The sequence below is a fragment of the Oncorhynchus gorbuscha genome, linkage group LG01 (genome assembly GCF_021184085.1).
Source record: "Oncorhynchus gorbuscha isolate QuinsamMale2020 ecotype Even-year linkage group LG01, OgorEven_v1.0, whole genome shotgun sequence".
Taxonomy (NCBI): Eukaryota; Metazoa; Chordata; class Actinopteri; order Salmoniformes; family Salmonidae; genus Oncorhynchus; species Oncorhynchus gorbuscha.
This window is the reverse complement of record NC_060173.1, coordinates 117,961,491-117,984,880: the sequence shown is the minus strand read 5'-3', so window position 1 is coordinate 117,984,880 and position 23,390 is coordinate 117,961,491. Positions and strand designations below refer to the sequence as shown.

The following is a 23,390-nucleotide window of genomic DNA, read 5'->3' as shown; positions in this document are numbered from 1 at the left end:
AAATAACTGTTTCTGTTTACTGCTGACCTCTAGTGGGATCGTCTGATACCGCAGTGAAGTGCATGATGATCCCATGTTCAGTATCAAAGTAGTGTAGTGGAGGTTCACGCTGTGTTAGGTTGATGGAACAGACCTCTAGTGGGATGGGTTGGATAATGTGACTATGATAATGGGTTGGATAATGTGACTGGGATAATGGGTTGGATAATGTGACTGGGATAATGGGTTGTTAATGTGACTGGGATAATGGGTTGGATAATGTGACTGGGATAATGGGTTGTTAATGTGACTGGGATAATGGGTTGGATAATGTGACTGGGATAATGGGTTGTTAATGTGACTGGGATAATGTGACTGGGGTAATGGGATGTTAATGTGACTGGGATAATGGGTTGTTAATGTGACTGGGATAATGGGTTGTTAATGTGACTGGGATAATGGGTTGTTAATGTGACTGGGATAATGGGTTGTTAATGTGACTGGGATAATGGGTTGTTAATGTGACTGGGATAATGGGTTGGATAATGTGACTGGGATAATGGGTTGTTAATGTGACTGGGATAATGGGTTGGATAATGTGACTGGGATAATGGGTTGTTAATGTGACTGGGATAATGGGTTGTTAATGTGACTGGGATAATGGGTTGGATAATGTGACTGGGATAATGGGTTGTTAATGTGACTGGGATAATGTGACTGGGATAATGGGATGTTAATGTGACTGGGATAATGGGTTGTTAATGTGACTGGGATAATGGGTTGTTAATGTGACTGGGATAATGGGTTGGATAATGTGACTGGGATAATGGGTTGTTAATGTGACTGGGATAATGGCTTATTAATGTGACTGGGATAATGGGTTGGATAATGTGACTGGGATAATGGGTTGTTAATGTGACTGGGATAATGTGACTGGGATAATGGGATGTTAATGTGACTGGGATAATGGGTTGTTAATGTGACTGGGATAATGGGTTGTTAATGTGACTGGGATAATGGGTTGGATAATGTGACTGGGATAATGGGTTGTTAATGTGACTGGGATAATGGCTTATTAATGTGACTGGGATAATGGGTTGGATAATGTGACTGGGATAATGGGTTGTTAATGTGACTGGGATAATGGGTTGTTAATGTGACTGGGATAATGGGTGGGATAATGTGACTGGGATAATGGGTTGGATAATATGACTGGGATAATGGGTTGTTAATGTGACTGGGATAATGGGTTGTTAATGTGACTGGGATAATGGGTTGGATAATGTGACTGGTATAATGGGTTGGATAATATGACTGGTATAATGGGTTGCTAATATGACTGGGATAATGGGTTGTATAATGTGACTGGGATAATGGGTTGTTAATGTGACTGGGATAATGGGTTGGATAATGTGACTGGGATAATGGGTTAATGTGACTGGGATAATGGGTTGGATAATGTGACTGGGATAATGGGTTGGATAATGTGACTGGGATAATGGGTTGTTAATGTGATTGGGATAATGGGTTGGATAATGTGACTGGGATAATGGGTTGGATAATATGACTGGGATAATGGGTTGTTAATGTGACTGGGATAATGGGTTGTTAATGTGACTGGGATAATGGGTTGTTAATGTGACTGGGATAATGGGTTGTTAATGTGACTGAGATAATGGGTTGGATAATGTGACTGGGATAATGGGTTGGATAATGTGACTGGGATAATGGGTTGGATAATGTGACTGGGATAATGGGTTGGATAATGTGACTGGGATAATGGGTTGTTAATGTGACTGGGATAATGGGTTGGATAATGTGACTGGGATAATGGGTTGTTAATGTGACTGGGATAATGGGTTGTGGGACTGGTCAGAGGCTGTCTTTAACACAGTTGATCTGTACCTGGGCTCCGTGGGACTGGTCAGGGATGGGTGGTGTGACCACTGATGGGGCAGCTGCCATGACTGGAAAGCACTCCGGGGTAGTAAAGCAGATCCTGGAGAGAGAACAGAGTGTGACGTGGAACAACTGCTTCCTACACAGGGAGGCAGCGAAGGACAAGGTGCCTGAGCTCCACGCCACTCTCCAGGATGTGATCCAGTCTGTCGATTATATCAAAAAGGTGTTTCCAGGCCTTCTAATGGGACGCTCTAACCGCTAGGCTACCTGCCGCCCAACGCTCTAACCGCTAGGCTATCTGCCGCCCAACGCTCTAACCGCTAGGCTACCTGCCGCCCAACGCTCTAACCGCTAGGTTACCTGCCGCCCAACGCTCTAACCGCTAGGCTAGCTGCCGCCCAACGCTCTAACCGCTAGGCTACCTGCCGCCCAACGCTCTAACCGCTAGGCTACCTGCCGCCCAACGCTCTAACCGCTAGGCTACCTGCCGCCCAACGCTCTAACCGCTAGGTTACCTGCCGCCCAACGCTCTAACCGCTAGGCTAGCTGCCGCCCAACGCTCTAACCGCTAGGCTACCTGCCACCCAACGCTCTAACCGCTAGGCTACCTGCCGCCCAACGCTCTAATCACTAGGCTACCTGCCACCCCAACATACACACAAAGACACAAATAGAATAACACACTTATATAGAAGAAAACCTGATTATTTCACTATTGCACTTCAAACAAGAAACACACAAACTAAATACCAATCATAACACAGTATGTCGGTAAAATGCATCCAATTACAATTCACTATGTTTACATATGAATATTACCCACTTCAACAAGGTTTATTGACCCACTGTCCCACACGGTGACATCCTATCATTGGTGTAACGTGAAAATGAGCGATAGAAAACCGATCTCGCAAATGTCACCATTAGGAATGTTATTTTTAGTTTTTTTGTGCCGCCCTGGGCGTCTGCCTCTACCTAAACCCGCCACTGAGGAACGGCTCGCGCAGGTGCCGCCCTGGGCGTCTGCCTCTACCAAAACCCGCCACTGAGGAACGGCTCGCGCAGGTGCCGCCCTGGGCGTCTGCCTCTACCAAAACCCGCCACTGAGGAACGGCTCGCGCAGGTTGACTACCTAGCGGATAGTTTTGATCATCTGAATTTGCTCAATGAGTCAAAGAAAGGGAGGGAGAACCATCGAGTTGGACAGAGGGACAAAGTGGATTCCTTCAAGATGAAGTTCACAGTTTTTAACAGGATAATTTACATCGAGGTAAAAACATTTTTAAGTTGGATGTTCGGCGGATATTCACGCATTCAAATACTGGAGCCACAGACTCCAAATAAGTGTCATGATGTTGGACAAAATTGCGCACACCATTGCCCAGGTTTTATTTTCACGATTAGGACATTAATTCGCTTTCCAAAGCGAATAAACATCTGGAAATGTGAGCAGCATTTTGTATTTCTAGTCGAATTACTTAGGGAGCGTAAACAAAGTACAAACTTTTTTTTAACATTCGAATTTCAATAGCGCCTTGGTCATGTGACCTACTTGACTCAAACAAGGTTCAGTGTCCACTGACTACCCTTCTATATTGCACACCCTTTATTTTGTTCACTAAGCATAGGAAAACATTGAAATTAATTTGACTTAACTATAACTTTTTGTACTCGACTTAAAACTAATTGCCGGTTTCCAAAACAACCATGCTGATGAAGCTGGAAACAATTATCGAGAACCAATTCAGTTTTTTGTTCCCAGAACTTCCCACAACAATCTGTTGTATATCACAGGATTCAGGATAATGGGGAAAACCCCAAACAGCAAACAATGCAGGTGTAAAAGCACTTTCCTCCCTCTGAATGGCACAGTCCTCTTCTGGCTGTGCCGGGTAGAGATTATAACAGAACATGACCAAGATGTCATGTCTCAAGGCTTCAAACATCCTTCAGGTGGACTGGGGAACAAGGAGCCATCATGTCAGGTCCTCCTCCTTCATCTACACTGATGGAGAATAACAGAACGTGGCCAAGGATTTAAAATGACCAGCATGGTGACATCAATAAACTGGCAGGAGCATGGCCAGGTGGACTGCTCCTTCACCTGGGATTCACCTGGTCAGTCTGTCATGAAAAGAGCAGGTGTTCTTAATGTTTGTCCCACTCAGTGTACACACACTTCACAACATACTTCACACTTCACAACACATCCCCTTACAATTCAAGTTGAAACTGTGAGATTTCATAGGGTCATATGTCAAAAATGCACCGAGACATGCAGAGGTATGATTTACGCATTTTTATTGTTCAGTTTAAATGTATTTTAGGTTTTTATTTTCCCTGTTACGGCAAAGTATCTAAGAATATTCCCGACGTTAAAAATCTAGTTTGGCCTTCAGATACAGATAATAACGTTTAGGCTGTTTTTCACGGTTTATCTTCGTTGTTCTTGTTCTGAAATGACTGAAGACCTGAAATGAAGGACAGTCCTGTTTAAATGCTGCTGATATCACTTCCTGTTTATAGATGCAAAAGGCAGAGAGGTATGATGATGTAGTTAACTTTCCACTCTACACATGTTGTGTATGATGTAGTACACATGTTGTGTATGATGTAGTACACGTTAACTTTCCACTCTACACACGTTGTGTATGATGTAGTACACGTTAACTTTCCACTCTACACACGTTGTGTATGATGTAGTACACACGTTGTGTATGATGTAGTACACGTTAACTTTCCACTCTACACATGTTGTGTATGATGTAGTACACGTTAACTTTCCACTCTACACACGTTGTGTATGATGTAGTACACGTTAACTTTCCACTCTACACACGTTGTGTATGATGTAGTACACACGTTGTGTATGATGTAGTACACGTTAACTTTCCACTCTACACACGTTGTGTATGATGTAGTACACACGTTGTGTATGATGTAGTACACGTTAACTTTCCACTCTACACATGTTGTGTATGATGTAGTACACGTTAACTTTCCACTCTACACACGTTGTGTATGATGTAGTACACGTTAACTTTCCACTCTACACACGTTGTATATGATGTAGTACACGTTAACTTTCCACTCTACACACGTTGTGTATGATGTAGTACACGTTAACTTTCCACTCTACACACGTTGTGTATGATGTAGTACACGTTAACTTTCCACTCTACACATGTTGTGTATGATGTAGTACACATGCCTACCTTCCACTCTACACACGTTGTGTATGATGTAGTACACATGTTGTGTATGATGTAGTACACACATTGTGTATGATGTAGTACACATGCCTACCTTCCACTCTACACACGTTGTGTATGATGTAGTACACACATTGTGTATGATGTAGTACACACATTGTGTATGATGTAGTACACACGTTGTGTATGATGTAGTACACACATTGTGTATGATGTAGTACACATGCCTACTTTCCACTCTACACACGTTGTGTATGATGTAGTACACACATTGTGTATGATGTAGTACACACATTGTGTATGATGTAGTACACACATTGTGTATGATGTAGTACACACATTGTGTATGATGTAGTACACACATTGTGTATGATGTAGTACACACATTGTGTATGATGTAGTACACATGCCTACCTTCCACTCTACACAACGTTTCAGTTTGACTGATCTCTAATGACCTTAGTGATTCTAATTGGTAGGTACTGACTGACGAGTTGAACCCACACAACACAGAAGGTATGCAGACAGACAGAGGATCAGATCACCACAAACAGACCGTCCCCATCCACTAACACACAGTAGACCGTCCCCATCCGCTAACACACAGTAGACCGTCCCCATCCGCTAACACACAGTAGACCGTCCCCATCCGCTAACACACAGTAGACCGTCCCCATCCACTAACACACAGTAGACCGTCCCCATCCACTAACACACAGTAGACCGTCCCCATCCACTATCACACAGTAGACTGTCCCCATCCACTAACATACAGTAGACCGTCCCCATCCACTAACACACAGTAGACCGTCCCCATCCACTATCACACAGTAGACCGTCCCCATCCGCTAACACACAGTAGACCGTCCCCATCCGCTAACACACAGTAGACCGTCCCCATCCGCTAACACACAGTAGACCGTCCCCATCCGCTATCACACAGTAGACCGTCCCCATCCACTAACACATAGTAGACCGTCCCCATCCGCTAACACACAGTAGACCGTCCCCATCCACTAACACACAGTAGACCGTCCCCATCCACTAACACACAGTAGACAGTCCCCATCCAATAACACACAGTAGACCGTCCCCATCCACTATCACACAGTAGACCGTCCCCATCAGCTAACATACAGTAGACCGTCCCCATCCACTAACACACAGTAGACCGTCCCCATCCACTAACACACAGTAGACCGTCCCCATCCACTAACACACAGTAGACCGTCCCCATCCACTAACACACAGTAGAAGTCCCCATCCACTATCACACAGTAGACTGTCCCCATCAGCTAACATGAGGCAGGAGACCGTCCCCTCCTGTTTCTGTAGTGTGACACACACTAGACTATCCCCTGTTTCTGTAGTGAGGCAGGACACCGTCCCCATCCACTAACACACAGTGAGGTCCCCATCCACTATCAATCAGTCCTGTTTCTGTATCCGTGAGGCAGGACACTAGTCTATCTCCTGTCCACTAGTCAGGCAGGTAGACCGTCCCCATCTCCTGTTTCTGTAGTGTGAGGCAGGACCGTCAATCTCACTGTTTCTGTAGTGTGAGGTCCCCACCACTAGTCTATCTCCTGTTTCTGTCCACTGACACAGTAGACCGTCCCCATCCACTGTTTCTGTAGTATGAGACTCAATCTCCTGTTTCTGTATGACCCAATATTACCTGTGTGGTAAGTCAGCCTCGTCAGAGTCAGAAAGGTTGGCTCTGTTTCTCCTGTTTCTGTAGTGAGGCAGGACGCTCGTCTATCTCCTGTTTCTGTAGTGTGAGGCAGGACACTAGTCAATCTCCTGTTTCTGTAGTGTGAGGCAGGACACTAGTCTATCTCCTGTTTCTGTAGTGAGGCAGGACGCTAGTCAATCTCCTGTTTCTGTAGTGTGAGGCAGGACACTAGTCAATCTCCTGTTTCTGTAGTGTGAGGCAGGACACTAGTCAATCTCCTGTTTCTGTAGTGAGACAGGACAGGACACTAGTCAATCTCCTGTATCTGTAGTGAGACAGGACAGGACACTAGTCTATCTCCTGTTTCTGTAGTGTGAGGCAGGACGCTAGTCTATCTCCTGTTTCCGTAGTGTGAGGCAGCTTGATGTACAAGTACACCTCCTAAACAGGACGCTAGTCTACCGCAAGGTCCTATGGACAGTGGTCTGGCCAAAAGTAGTGCACTACATAGGGAATATTGTTGCCATTAGGGACATAATGACGGTAAAATAGAAGGCATTAGTGTGTCCGTCCCCACCCTCAAATCAGGAGCTGCATGGCCAACTGGTCTGGTCCAGAGATGGTTCTAGAACCTGCACTTCATTCTATAATTGTTCTGTCATGTGACCTGGCACTTCCTGTAGTTTAGTGTACTTCCTGTCTGTATCACAGCCACAAAGTCAGGGCATTTGGCTATATCGTAAAAAAATTCATGAAAACAAACTTTTGTTTGTTTTTTAGTCTTCATTTAAGTTTAGGCATTAGGTTATCATTGTGGTTAGGTTTAAAATCAGATTTTAAGAATAAACATTTTAGAAATAGACGGGGTTTATACATAATTATGACTTTGTGGGTGTATTAACTAGTAACGACCAAAAGGAGGTCTTTTGAGACAGTAGCTGCAGTTACAGACAGATGGATCACTAATGTGACCAATAGAAACAGAGAGAGAGAGAGCAGGTCAGACCCGCCCCAATCAACATAACAGCCATTCACAGAGGTGAACCTTCATTGTGCAGCATTTCATCCCGTCCAATCAAAGCAGTGACCACCTGAGAGGATCATTAAGACATCAGCCAATCATCTTCCAGTTGAACAGTAACATAAATCCGATGGAGACATTTAAAACATTTTGATGCAATTTACAAAAAGATTGTGATTAGAATCAACACATCTTTACACTCCACAGACAGACAGGCGGTGTCCGAAACAGCACCCTATTCCCTACATAGTGCACTATTTTTGACCAGAGCCCTATGGGCCCTATACACTATGTAGTGAATAGGGTGTCATTTCAGACAATCACATGGAGGGTGTTAGTCTAGTGTCCCATATCCAACTACACCAGGGATCCTCCCTATATACTGCTCCTATACACACCTGTCTGTCTCTACACCAGCTCTGGTCCAGGGTGTTACGTGTGGCTTGCTGAAGCTGAACCTGCCACACGTAACACCCTGGACCAGAGCCATCTCCACATCAATCCTGGTCTACTACTCACGGTTCATATTCACTCACTATGCTTTTAAAAACACAACTTTAAAAATAATAATATATTTCAGGTATATTAAATCATCTTATATAAAAAGACAAAAGTAAAAGTTACCGTTCTCCCCACGTACAGTGGGTATCGGAAGTATTCACCCACCCTTGGACTTGAACATTTTGTTTTGTGTCACAAAGTGGGATTCAATGGAACTTTTTTGGCCTAAATACAAAGCCTTCTGGTCTGGTGCAAATTCAACACAACGCATCACTAACGGCCTCCTTATTTCCCAGCATGGCGGTGGCTGCATCATGGTATGGGTATCACCTCTCAGCAGGACAATAACCTGGACAAATCATGGGAGATGAAGTCGGGACAAAACCTAAAACACAAGGCCAAATCTACACTGGGGAGTTTTTAAAACAGGATAAAACAGAAAGCAAAATCCTGGAGGAAAATATGCTTCCCCTCTGCATTCCAGCTGGGAGATGATTCCCCTAACCTGCCGGAAGGACAAGGACAATAACCTAAAACCAAGGCCAAATAAAACACAAACAACTCTACACTGGGAGATGAAGTCACCTCTCAGCAGGACAATAACCTAAAACACAAGGCCAAATCTACACTGGGAGATGAAGTCACCTCTCAGCAGGACAATAACCTAAAACACAAGGAAGATATTGAATGTTCCTGGGAGATGGCCGAGGACAATAACCTAAAACAGGTTTGAATTACATCTGCTTGGCGATGTATGGCAACACCTGAAAATGACTGTCTAGCCATGATCGCCAAAACATTGACAGAGTTGACAATTGACAATCCAGATGTGCAAAGCTCTTAAGCTTAAGTTCACATTGGCAGTTTGAAGTGACTCAAATCCTATTTTGTTGCATTTCTTTGGGGGGGGGGGGGGTGGGGGGGGGTGCTTCTTCCTGAAGTCTGAACAGCCAAAAAAGCACATGGAATCGGATACTTCAATCCACATACAGATAGGATTTCTGGCCAAGCAACTTGTGTCTGAACGGTCAAATCGGATTTATTTGTAATCACAATGGTATTTAGACTGTTCTGTGCCATATCTTGGCTACTCTGTTGACAGGTTGACAAGCACATGTGCTAGCTAACTAGCGTGTTAATTTACAATTGAATTTGTGAATGTGCTAGAAAACAGATGTAGGATCTTGATTTGATCAATCTTTTGTTGCTGAGAAATTTCCTGCATGTGCACATTTGTAGTGTACTCAACGTTTGAAAAGGCTTCTAAAGTTTGTAATTTCCACTTTAAAATGTTCAATTTTTTTCGCCCTAAAGAAAGAAGAAGTGCCATTAATTATAATCCCCATTATAATTCACATTTCCTGTTGCTGCCGGATTCTTTTTCTGCTTTAGGAAACTGGCTCAAATTAAGATCCTACACCACTGCACACACATCCATCAGTACCATGTTAGCCAATGACTGCTGTCTGAACACGTACAAATCTGATGTGGTCACTTGTAATTGCTTGGACAGGCAGTATTTCAAAACTGATTTGAGCATTTAAAGGTCTGCAATGTGATAATGGCTTTACATACTTACCCATGAAGACTCACAGCTGTAATGACTCTTAGAGACATGCCCATGAAGACTCCCAGCTGTAATGACTCTTAAGAGACTCACCCATGAAGACTCATAGCTGCAATGACTCTTAGAGACTTACCCAGAAAGACTCACAGCTGTAATGACTCTTAGAGACGTACCCATGAAGACTCACAGCTGTAATGACTCTTAGAGACTTACCCAGAAAGACTCACAGCTGTAATGACTCTTAGAGACGTACCCATGAAGACTCACAGCTGTAATGACTCTTAGAGACTCACCCATGAAGACTCACAGCTGTAATCGCTGACAAATGTTTTTCTAACGTGTATTGACTCAGGTGGGGGAATACCTTTCTAAAGAACAGTGTTTTATTTTGAATTAACAACTAAAACTAAAATAAAAAGATTTTTTTTGACATTAGAGTATTGTGTAAATCAATTACAAAAAAAAATCACAATGAATTAAAATTTCAATCCCAGTCTGTAACGCAAAAACAATATGATCAAATCCAAGGGGTGAATACTACTGACTGTATGATCATACACGTCTATACATCCCTCCCAAACCCCAAACAGTTGCTAAGGTAACAACATGTCCATGCAGTACCTGTTTATATTGCAGCTGAAGTCTTGTTTATTTTTTAGTTATATTTCAATGCAAAGCGGCACAAACATGTGGAAAAGCTTGATAGGTGGTTTAACTTGCTCTCTCGTTTCATAGGGTTATTATGACGTAGACAAAAGGATGGAATAACAATCTGGGATTTACAAGGAACAGGATTCTTCATCCAGCTCAGTCCTGTCTGTGTGGCACGAGAGGAGACGAGAGGAGAGGAGAGGAGAGGAGAGGAGAGGAGGGGAGGGGAGAGGAGGGGAGAGGAGACGAGAGGAGAGGAGAGGAGAGGAGAGGAGAGGGGAGAGGGGGGGAGGGGAGAGGAGGGGAGGGAGGGGAGAGGAGGGGAGAGGAGGGGAGAGGAGAGGAGGGGAGAGGAGGGGAGACTAGAGGAGGGGAGACGAGAGGAGAGGAGAGGAGAGGAGAGGAGAGGAGGGGAGAGGAGGGAGGGGAGAGGAGGGGAGACGAGAGGAGGGGAGGGAGAGGAGGGGAGAGAGAGAGGGGAGGGAGAGGAGACGAGAGGAGGGGAGGGGAGAGGAGACGAGAGGAGGGGAGGGGAGAGGAGACGAGAGGAGACTAGAGGAGACTAGAGGAGAGGAGGGGAGGAGGGGAGAGGAGAGGAGGGGAGAGGAGGGGAGACGAGAGGAGGGGAGAGGAGACAGGCAGAGTTATGGGTCGTATTCATTAGTGCACACCATAATGGACGTTTCTTATTGTATAATAAGAACGTTTCGGGTCCGTTTGGTTTGTAGGGTCCATATAGTCTCTAGACTGTAGCCTTGATGGGTCCATATAGTCTGTAGACTGTAGCCTTGATGGGTCCCATAGCCTGTAGACTGGGACCTTGATGGGTCCATATAGTCTATAGACTGTAGCCTTGATGGGTCCACATAGTCTGTAGACTGTAGCCTTGATGGGTCCATATAGTCTGTAGACTGTAGCCTTGATGGGTCCATATAGTCTGTAGACTGTAGCCTTGATGGGTCCATATAGTCTCTAGACTGTAGCCTTGATGGGTCCATAGGCTGTAGTCAGGATGGGTCCATAGGCTGTAGTCAGTCTGTAGACTGTAGCCTGGATGGGTCCATAGGCTGTAGTCAGTCTGTAGACTGGGACCTTGATGGGTCCATAGTCTGTAGTCAGTCTGTAGACTGGGACCTTGATGGGTCCATAGTCTGTAGTCAGTCTGTAGACTGTAGCCTTGATGGGTCCATAGTCTGTAGACTGTAGCCTTGATGGGTCCATAGGCTGTAGACTGGGACCTTGATGGGTCCATAGTCTGTAGTCAGTCTGTAGACTGTAGCCTTGATGGGTCCATAGCCTGTAGACTGGGACCTTGATGGGTCCCATAGCCTGTAGACTGGGACCTTGATGGGTCCCATAGTCTATAGACTGGGATCTTGATGGGTCCATAGGCTGTAGTCAGTCTGTAGACTGGGACCTTGATGGGTCCATAGCCTGTAGACTGGGACCTTGATGGGTCCCATAGCCTGTGGACTGGGACCTTGATGGGTCCCATAGCCTGTAGACTGGGACCTTGATGGGTCCCATAGCCTGTAGACTGGGACCTTGATGGGTCCCATAGCCTGTAGACTGGGACCTTGATGGGCCATAGGCTGTAGTCAGTCTGTAGACTGGGACCTTGATGGGTCCATAGGCTGTAGTCAGTCTGTAGACTGGGACCTTGATGGGTCCATAGGCTGTAGTCAGTCTGTAGACTGGGACCTTGATGGGTCCATAGGCTGTAGTCAGTCTGTAGACTGGGACCTTGATGGGTCCCATAGTCTGGGCAGCTCGGCCCAAGTCCTCCTCTTCCCCTTAGCTACCACTCACCCGTCAGTTTGGTGCTTTCGTCCCGTTTGGGCGGGGCAGGGCGCGGCCCCCGCCGTAACGTTGCATAGCCTGAGGACATGTACCCGTGGCCCCCGCCCTGCCCCCCCCTATGTTGGTCCGGAGGGGGTGGAGGAGGCAGGGCCATGTCGTCCATGGAGACCGGTTCCAGCCGGGAGGAGCCGTGCCGCGTGAGGGACTTCCTCTTCAAGGTCCGGTTCAGGTCCTCCAGGAAGTTGGGTTGGACCGAGGAGAGGGTACCGCCCCCCTTAGGTACCCCGGGGGAGGTGGGGGGCAGGGGACAGGCAAAGGAGGCTGGGGGTATGCTGGTGCTGGTATGGGGGGACAGAGGTAAGGGCTCCTGGACCGTGTGACTCCGGGACAGCCTGTGCAGTGTCAGAGGCGGAGTCTTCTTGAGTGACTGGGTCTTCCATGATGATTGGCTGACGGGGTGGGAGATGGGCATGGCCTGCGGCTGGGGGTTTACCACTGCGACCCTGGGGGCCCCCGGGTGGAGCTCAGCGAGGAGGGGGGGCGGGGGGAGGAGCTCAGAGAGGAGTGGGGGCGGGGGGAGCAGCTCAGAGTCGGGAGGAGGAGGGGGGAAGTCTTCACTGGGCTGGCGGTACTGAGGAAGAGAGGAGAAGTCTTCACTAGGCTGGCGGTACTGAGGAGGAGAGGGGAAGTCTTCACTAGGCTGGCGGTACTGAGGAAGAGAGGGGAAGTCTTCACTAGGCTGGCGGTACTGAGGAAGAGAGGGGAAGTCTTCACTAGGCTGGCGGTACTGAGGAAGAGAGGGGAAGTCTTCACTGGGCTGGCGGTACTGAGGAAGAGAGGGGAAGTCTTCACTTGGCTGGCGGTACTGAGGAAGAGAGGGGAAGTCTTCACTAGGCTGGCGGTGCTGCCCTGTCTGTAGACCCTGGAGGACTAGAGGGAGAGCTGACAGGTTCAGCTTGCCTGGTTTAGGAGGAGCAGGAGGAGCAGGAGACCCCAAATCTTTAGCAGGAGACCCAGAGAAGGTGGCGGTGGAGGAGTTGCAGGAGCCGAGGCCAGGCTGGGCAAACTTACTGACCAGAGACTCCACTTTCTTAGGCTGCCTCTGGACCTGGGCCTCTTCCTGGTACTCCCCTGAGGAGTTAGACTTGATGGAGGAGGCGCGCTGGGGGGTGGGAGGAGGCCCCCTCTTCCCGAAGGAGCCGGTTGATGAGGTGGAGGGAGACTTCTTAATGGGGGAGCACATCTCAGAAGGAGGGAGAGGAGGAGGAAGGGGGAATTCTGGGGACTGGGGGGATCTGACTCCCTGGCTGCCATCTTGGTTTAGCCTTGACCGCCGGGGGGGACTGGGGGGCAGGGGGCTCCTGGGAACTGGTTGACTATCTGTTTGGCCAGGGAGGGAGTGGGGGAGATGGGGGCGGACAGAGGGAGGGTTTTAGAGGAGAATATGTGCTGTTTGGGCATCGTGGAAGGCGGCTGATTGGGCGAATGGCCTGTGGAGAAGCTTTGCTGCTTTTTCATTGGACCAGAAGGAGGGTAGGGCGACACTGGGGACAAGGGGATCCCTGGACCAAAGGTCTTAGGAGCGGTCTGGGGCGGGAAGACACCAGAGAAGGTTTTGGGAGGTGTGGGGGGTGGCAGTATGGGTGACAGGGGGAGAGGGCAGGAGGGGGAGGAGGAGGAGGGGACTCAGGTTGGCCATCCAGCTCAGAGAAATCATAGTTCATATTGGGGAATTTTTGGGCCAGGAACTGCTGCAACCCAGTGTTACTGAGAGGGGGCACTGGTGGTCCTCTTCTGGGGGAGGAGGGGGGCAGTGTTTGGGCCTGAGGGGGAGGAGGGGGATGAACTGAGGAACAGAGCTGGGGAGGCTGAACCTCAGAGAGGCCATGGCAGAGCCTGGAGCAGGCATGGAGCAAGGGGGAGGAGGGGGAGGGTTGCTCGGAGCCAATGGCATGGTGTTGTAGTTAGTGGGAGCCAATGGGAGCGTGTTGTAGTTGGGTTTGACAGACTGGAGGGGCGGGGCCGGAGGGCCTTGCTGCTGGCCCATTGGTTGGGCACTGTAATGATTGGCAGCCTGGTTGGCGCCACCCTGCAGGCGGGCGATGGTGCTGTACTTGACAAAGTTGGTAGGAGCAGCCTGGTGAGGGGGGTGGGGAAGTGGGGGAGGAGAAGGAGGTGGAGGGTCGGGGGGAGAGTGGGAGGATTCGGGGGAGACACTGGTGTAGCTAGTTCGGGATGGGGGGGCTGACTGGTGCATGGAGGGCAGCATCAGGGGATAGGGTCTGCTCACTGACTCCATCCTTAACTAGAGAGAGACATAGAGACAGAGAGACGAGAGAGAAAGAGAGCGAGACACAGAGAGCGAGAGAGAGCGAGCGAGAGGAGACACAGAGAGCGAGAGACCGAGATGAGAGAGCGAGAGAGAGAGCGAGAAAGATACAGAGCGAGAGAGAGAGCAAGAAAGAGAGCGAGAGAGAGACACAGAGAGAGACATGTATGTGTTAGATGATATTGTATTAATGATTTAATTACTACTATGCTAGAAAACAAAAACATGATGTTATTTGAAAAACTTTGCCACACGGGGGAAAACATGTTAATTTGTCTCGCATTGAACACTGAAAGACATGTTCATTTGTCACTATATTGAGGCATTACATTCAGCAGAAAACAAAGACAAAATAAATGGACAACTGGGCTAGAACTGGGCTTCGAAACACAATAGTAGAGAACTGGGCTTCTGAAACACAAGAGTGGAGAACTGGGCTTCTGAAACACAAGAGTAGAGAACTGGGCTTCTGAAACACAAGAGTAGAGAACTGGGCTTCTGAAACACAAGAGTAGAGAACTGGGCTTCTGAAACACACGAGTAGAGAACTGGGCTTCTGAAACACACAAGTAGAGAACTGGACTTCTGAAACACAAGAATAGAACTGGGCTTCTGAAACACAAGAGTAGAGAACTGGGCTTCTGAAACACAAGAGTAGAGAACTGGGCTTCTGAAACACAAGAATAGAACTGGGCTTCTGAAACAAGAGTAGAGAACTGGGCTTCTGAAACACAAGAATAGAGAACTGGGCTTCTGAAACACAAGAGTAGAGAACTGGGCTTCTGAAACACAAGAGTAGAGAACTGGGCTTCTGAAACACAAGAGTAGAGAACTGGGCTTCTGAGGAATACTGAGGCAGGTCAATAGAGACAGGTGAGGAATACTGAGGCAGGTCAATAGAGACAGGTGAGGAATACTGAGGCAGGTCAATAGAGACAGGTGAGGAATACTGAGGCAGGTCAATAGAGACAGGTGACAGGTGAGGAAGTCTGAGGCAGGTCAATAGAGACAGGTGACAGGTGAGGAAGTCTGAGGCAGGTCAATAGAGACAGGTGACAGGTGAGGAATACTGAGGCAGGTCAATAGAGACAGGTGACAGGTGAGGAATACTGAGGCAGGTCAATAGAGACAGGTGACAGGTGAGGAATACTGAGGCACGCCAATAGAGACAGGTGACAGGTGAGGAATACTGAGGCAGGTCAATAGAGACAGGTGACAGGTGAGGAATACTGAGGCACGCCAATAGAGACAGGTGACAGGTGAGGAATACTGAGGCAGGTCAATAGAGACAGGTGAGGAATACTGAGTCAGGTCAATAGAGACAGGTGAGGAATACTGAGGCAGGTCAATAGAGACAGGTGACAGGTGAGGAATACTGAGGCAGGTCAATAGAGACAGGTGACAGGTGAGGAATACTGAGGCAGGTCAATAGAGACAGGTGAGGAATACTGAGGCAGGTCAATAGAGACAGGTGACAGGTGAGGAATACTGAGTCAGGTCAATAGAGACAGGTGACAGGTGAGGAATACTGAGGCAGGTCAATAGAGACAGGTGAGGAATACTGAGGCAGGTCAATAGAGACAGGTGACAGGTGAGGAATACTGAGGCAGGTCAATAGAGACAGGTGGCAGGTGAGGAATACTGAGGCAGGTCAATAGAGACAGGTGACAGGTGAGGAATACTGAGGCAGGTCAATAGAGACAGGTGGCAGGTGAGGAATACTGAGGCAGGTCAATAGAGACAGGTGAGGAATACTGAGGCAGGTCAATAGAGACAGGTGACAGGTGAGGAATACTGAGGCAGGTCAATAGAGACAGGTGGCAGGTGAGGAATACTGAGGCAGGTCAATAGAGACAGGTGACAGGTGAGGAATACTGAGGCAGGTCAATAGAGACAGGTGGCAGGTGAGGAATACTGAGTCAGGTCAATAGAGACAGGTGAGGAATACTGAGGCAGGTCAATAGAGACAGGTGACGGGTGAGGAATACTGAGTCAGGTCAATAGAGACAGGTGACAGGTGAGGAATACTGAGGCAGGTCAATAGAGACAGGTGACAGGTGAGGAATACTGAGGCAGGTCAATAGAGACAGGTGAGGAATACTGAGGCAGGTCAATAGAGACAGGTGACAGGTGAGGAATACTGAGGCAGGTCAATAGAGACAGGTGACAGGTGAGGAATACTGAGGCAGGTCAATAGAGACAGGTGACAGGTGAGGAATACTGAGGCAGGTCAATAGAGACAGGTGACAGGTGAGGAATACTGAGGCAGGTCAATAGAGACAGGTGACAGGTGAGGAATACTGAGGCAGGTCAATAGAGACAGGTGGGGAATACTGAGGCAGGTGAGGAATACTGAGGCACGTCAATAGAGACAGGTGACAGGTGAGGAATACTGAGGCAGGTCAATAGAGACAGGTGGGGAATACTGAGGCAGGTCAATAGAGACAGGTGACAGGTGAGGAATACTGAGGCAGGTCAATAGAGACAGGTGAGGAATACTGAGGCAGGTGACAGGTGAGGAATACTGAGGCAGGTCAATAGAGACAGGTGACAGGTGAGGAATACTGAGGCAGGTCAATAGAGACAGGTGACAGGGTAAGGTGAGGGTGTCAGTACAGGCGGTACCTCATCCTGGGTGCCTCTCTTCCAGGCCTCGGAGAAGATGGAGCTGACCTGGCTCTGAGAGCGGCTGTGGCCTGGCAGGTTGTTCTCTGACACAGCAACACCACTATCACTACTGTAGTGGGTAGACTGGGACTCTGGAGGGAGAGAGGAAAGAGGCAGGGAGAGAGGAAAGAGGGAGGGAGAGAGGAAAGAGGGAGCGAGAGAGGAAAGAGACAGGGAGAGAGGGAAGAGGCAGGGAGAGAGGAAAGAGGCAGGGAGAGAGGGGAGAGAGGAAAGAGGCAGGGAGAGAGGCAAGAGGCAGGGAGAAAGGAAAGAGGGAGGGAGAGAGGAAAGAGGGAGGGAGAGGAAAGAGGGAGGGAGAGAGGAAATAGGGAGGGAGAGAGGAAATAGGGAGGGAGAGAGGAAAGAGGCAGGGAGAGAGGGAAGAGGCAGGGAGAGAGGAAAGAGGCAGGGAGAGAGGGGAGAGAGGAAAGAGGCAGGGAGAGAGGCAAGAGGCAGGGAGAGAGGAAAGAGGGAGGGAGAGGAAAGAGGGAGGGAGAGGAAAGAGGGAGGGAGAGAGGAAATAGGGAGGGAGAGAGGAGAGGGAGGGAGAGAGGAAAGGGAGGGAGAGAGGAAAGAGGGAGGGAGGGAGAGAGGAAAGGGAGGGCGAGAGGAAAGAGGGGGAGAGAGGAAAGAGGGGGAGAGAGGAAGGAAGGGAGGGAGAGGGAGAAAGGGAGGGGAGAGGAGTAGGGAGGGAAGGAAGGAGGAAGGAGAGGGAGAGAGAGGAAAGAGGGGGAGAGGGGTAGGAGAGAAGAAGGAAGGAAGGGAGAGAGGGGAGAGGAGTAGGGAAAGAGGGAGGAGAGGGAGACAGAGGAATGAGAATTAGAGCAAGTAGAAATCGTATACATACTGCTAAGTCAGTGGGTAACTGCTAACGGGTTAGTGTCTAATCAATTCTAATTCAGTCATTTCAGGAAGTAAACTGAAATTCATGACTGAATTGAGATAAGAATCGACCTCAGCCCTGCTATACTTGTGTGTTGTTGTGTCTGTCCACCACCACTCACCAGGCAGGCTGGAGGAGCTGGATCCAGACTTGATAGAGGAGCTAGAGAGAGAAGACCAGTCGTAGGCTGCCTCAGTCCTCTTCATAGCCTCCTGGTAGTTCACATACAGGGTCTTCCCATACTGGAGACAGAGACACATAGATCAACAGACAACATGAGTGTATTGATTAGTCGGACAGGCGTATTGATTAGTCGGGCAGGCGTATTGATTAGTCGGGCAGGCGTATTGATTAGCCGGTCAGGCGTATTCATTAGCAGGTCAGGTGTATTCATTAGCAGGTCAGGTGTATTCATTAGCCGGTCAGGTGTATTCATTAGCCGGTCAGGTGTATTCATTAGCAGGTCAGGTGTATTCATTAGCAGGTCAGGTGTATTCATTAGCAGGTCAGGTGTATTCATTAGCAGGTCAGGTGTATTCATTAGCCGGTCAGGTGTATTCATTAGCCGGTCAGGTGTATTCATTAGCCGGTCAGGTGTATTCATTAGCAGGTCAGGTGTATTCATTAGCAGGTCAGGTGGTCAGTTGTATTCATTAGCAGGTCAGGTGTATTCATTAGCAGGTCAGGTGTATTCATTAGCAGGTCAGGTGTATTCATTAGCAGGTCAGGTGTATTCATTAGCCGGTCAGGTGTATTCATTAGCCGGTCAGGTGTATTCATTAGCCGGTCAGGTGTATTCATTAGCAGGTCAGGTGTATTCATTAGCAGGTCAGGTGGTCAGTTGTATTCATTAGCAGGTCAGGTGTATTCATTAGCAGGTCAGGTGTATTCATTAGCAGGTCAGGTGTATTGATTAGCAGGTCAGGTGTATTCATTAGCAGGTCAGGTGTATTCATTAGCAGGTCAGGTGGTCAGGTGTATTCATTAGCAGGTCAGGTTTATTCATTAGCAGGTCAGGTGTATTCATTAGCAGGTCAGGTGGTCAGGTGTATTCATTAGCAGGTCAGGTGTATTCATTAGCAGGTCAGGTGGTCAGGTGTATTCATTAGCAGGTCAGGTTTATTCATTAGCAGGTCAGGTGTATTCATTAGCAGGTCAGGTGTATTCATTAGCAGGTCAGGTGTATTCATTAGCAGGTCAGGTGTATTCATTAGCAGGTCAGGTGGTCAGGTGTATTCATTAGCAGGTCAGGTGTATTCATTAGCAGGTCAGGTGTATTCATTAGCAGGTCAGGTGGTCAGGTGTATTCATTAGCAGGTCAGGTTTATTCATTAGCAGGTCAGGTGTATTCATTAGCAGGTCAGGTGGTCAGGTGTATTCATTAGCAGGTCAGGTGTATTCATTAGCAGGTCAGGTTTATTCATTAGCAGGTCAGGTGTATTCATTAGCAGGTCAGGTGGTCAGGTGTATTCATTAGCAGGTCAGGTTTATTCATTAGCAGGTCAGGTGTATTCATTAGCAGGTCAGGTGGTCAGGTGTATTCATTAGCAGGTCAGGTTTATTCATTAGCAGGTCAGGTGTATTCATTAGCAGGTCAGGTGGTCAGGTGTATTCATTAGCAGGTCAGGTGTATTCATTAGCCGGTCAGGTGTATTCATTAGCAGGTCAGGTGTATTCATTAGCAGGTCAGGTGTATTCATTAGCAGGTCAGGTGTATTCATTAGCAGGTCAGGTGTATTCATTAGCAGGTCAGGTGTATTCATTAGCAGGTCAGGTGTATTCATTAGCAGGTCAGGTGTATTCATTAGCCGGTCAGGTGTATTCATTAGCCGGTCAGGTGTATTCATTAGCAGGTCAGGTGTATTCATTAGCAGGTCAGGTGTATTCATTAGCAGGTCAGGTGGTCAGGTGTATTCATTAGCCGGTCAGGTGTATTCATTAGCCGGTCAGGTGTATTCATTAGCAGGTCAGGTGTATTCATTAGCAGGTCAGGTGTATTCATTAGCAGGTCAGGTGTATTCATTAGCAGGTCAGGTTTATTCATTAGCAGGTCAGGTGTATTCATTAGCAGGTCAGGTGTATTCATTAGCAGGTCAGGTGTATTCATTAGCAGGTCAGGTGTATTGATTAGCAGGTCAGGTGTATTCATTAGCAGGTCAGGTGGTCAGGTGTATTCATTAGCAGGTCAGGTGTATTCATTAGCAGGTCAGGTTTATTCATTAGCAGGTCAGGTGTATTCATTAGCAGGTCAGGTGGTCAGGTGTATTCATTAGCAGGTCAGGTGTATTCATTAGCAGGTCAGGTGGTCAGGTGTATTCATTAGCAGGTCAGGTTTATTCATTAGCAGGTCAGGTGTATTCATTAGCAGGTCAGGTGTATTCATTAGCAGGTCAGGTGGTCAGGTGTATTCATTAGCAGGTCAGGTGGTCAGGTGTATTCATTAGCAGGTCAGGTGGTCAGGTGTATTCATTAGCAGGTCAGGTGGTCAGGTGTATTCATTAGCAGGTCAGGTTTATTCATTAGCAGGTCAGGTGTATTCATTAGCAGGTCAGGTGGTCAGGTTTATTCATTAGCAGGTCAGGTGTATTCATTAGCAGGTCAGGTGGTCAGGTGTATTCATTAGCAGGTCAGGTGTATTCATTAGCAGGTCAGGTGTATTCATTAGCAGGTCAGGTGGTCAGGTGTATTCATTAGCAGGTCAGGTGTATTCATTAGCAGGTCAGGTGTATTCATTAGCATGTCAGGTGGTCAGGTGTATTCATTAGCAGGTCAGGTTTATTCATTAGCAGGTCAGGTGTATTCATTAGCAGGTCAGGTGGTCAGGTGTATTCATTAGCAGGTCAGGTGTATTCATTAGCAGGTCAGGTGGTCAGGTGTATTCATTAGCAGGTCAGGTTTATTCATTAGCAGGTCAGGTGTATTCATTAGCAGGTCAGGTGGTCAGGTGTATTCATTAGCAGGTCAGGTTTATTCATTAGCAGGTCAGGTGTATTCATTAGCAGGTCAGGTGGTCAGGTGTATTCATTAGCAGGTCAGGTGTATTCATTAGCAGGTCAGGTGGTCAGGTGTATTCATTAGCAGGTCAGGTGTATTCATTAGCAGGTCAGGTGGTCAGGTGTATTCATTAGCAGGTCAGGTGGTCAGGTTTATTCATTAGCAGGTCAGGTGTATTCATTAGCAGGTCAGGTGGTCAGGTGTATTCATTAGCAGGTCAGGTGTATTCATTAGCAGGTCAGGTGTATTCATTAGCAGGTCAGGTGGTCAGGTGTATTCATTAGCAGGTCAGGTGTATTCATTAGCAGGTCAGGTTTATTCATTAGCAGGTCAGGTGGTCAGGTGTATTCATTAGCAGGTCAGGTGGTCAGGTGTATTCATTAGCAGGTCAGGTGTATTCATTAGCAGGTCAGGTGGTCAGGTGTATTCATTAGCAGGTCAGGTTTATTCATTAGCAGGTCAGGTGTATTCATTAGCAGGTCAGGTGGTCAGGTGTATTCATTAGCAGGTCAGGTTTATTCATTAGCAGGTCAGGTGTATTCATTAGCAGGTCAGGTGGTCAGGTGTATTCATTAGCAGGTCAGGTGTATTCATTAGCAGGTCAGGTGGTCAGGTGTATTCATTAGCAGGTCAGGTGTATTCATTAGCAGGTCAGGTGGTCAGGTGTATTCATTAGCAGGTCAGGTGTATTCATTAGCAGGTCAGGTGTATTCATTAGCAGGTCAGGTGTATTCATTAGCAGGTCAGGTGTATTCATTAGCAGGTCAGGTGTATTCATTAGCAGGTCAGGTGTATTCATTAGCAGGTCAGGTGGTCAGTTGTATTCATTAGCAGGTCAGGTGTATTCATTAGCAGGTCAGGTGTATTCATTAGCAGGTCAGGTGTATTCATTAGCAGGTCAGGTGTATTCATTAGCAGGTCAGGTGTATTCATTAGCAGGTCAGGTGTATTCATTAGAAGGTCAGGTGTATTCATTAGCAGGTCAGGTGTATTCATTAGCAGGTCAGGTTTATTCATTAGCAGGTCAGGTGTATTCATTAGCAGGTCAGGTGTATTCATTAGCAGGTCAGGTGTATTCATTAGCAGGTCAGGTGGTCAGTTGTATTCATTAGCAGGTCAGGTGTATTCATTAGCAGGTCAGGTGTATTCATTAGCAGGTCAGGTGTATTGATTAGCTGGTCAGGTGTATTCATTAGCAGGTCAGGTGGTCAGGTGTATTCATTAGCAGGTCAGGTGTATTCATTAGCAGGTCAGGTGTATTCATTAGCAGGTCAGGTGTATTCATTAGCAGGTCAGGTGTATTCATTAGCAGGTCAGGTGTATTCATTAGCAGGTCAGGTGTATTCATTAGCAGGTCAGGTGTATTCATTAGCAGGTCAGGTTTATTCATTAGCAGGTCAGGTGTATTCATTAGCAGGTCAGGTGGTCAGTTGTATTCATTAGCAGGTCAGGTGGTCAGTTGTATTCATTAGCAGGTCAGGTGGTCAGGTGTATTCATTAGCAGGTCAGGTGTATTCATTAGCAGGTCAGGTGGTCAGGTGTATTCATTAGCAGGTCAGGTGTATTCATTAGCCGGTCAGGTGTATTTATTAGCAGGTCAGGTGTATTCATTAGCAGGTCAGGTGTATTCATTAGCAGGTCAGGTGTATTCATTAGCAGGTCAGGTGTATTCATTAGCAGGTCAGGTGTATTCATTAGCAGGTCAGGTGTATTCATTAGCAGGTCAGGTGTATTCATTAGCAGGTCAGGTGTATTCATTAGCAGGTCAGGTGTATTCATTAGCAGGTCAGGTGTATTCATTAGCAGGTCAGGTGTATTCATTAGCAGGTCAGGTGTATTCATTAGCAGGTCAGGTGTATTCATTAGCAGGTCAGGTGTATTCATTAGCAGGTCAGGTGTATTCATTAGCAGGTCAGGTGTATTCATTAGCAGGTCAGGTGTATTCATTAGCAGGTCAGGTGTATTCATTAGCAGGTCAGGTGGTCAGTTGTATTCATTAGCAGGTCAGGTGGTCAGGTGTATTCATTAGCCGGTCAGGTGTATTCATTAGCAGGTCAGGTGTATTCATTAGCAGGTCAGGTGGTCAGTTGTATTCATTAGCAGGTCAGGTGGTCAGGTGTATTCATTAGCCGGTCAGGTGTATTCATTAGCAGGTCAGGTGTATTCATTAGCAGGTCAGGTGTATTGATTAGTCGGGCAGGCGTATTGA

At 47.4% G+C, this 23,390-nt stretch overlaps 1 pseudogene; it reads right to left on the bottom strand.

Annotated features, from left to right (window-relative positions):
* Positions 1 to 11,061: 11,061 nt before the first annotated feature.
* LOC124033801 overlaps positions 11,062 to 23,390 on the bottom strand; it is a 185,824-nt pseudogene continuing 173,495 nt past the window's right edge.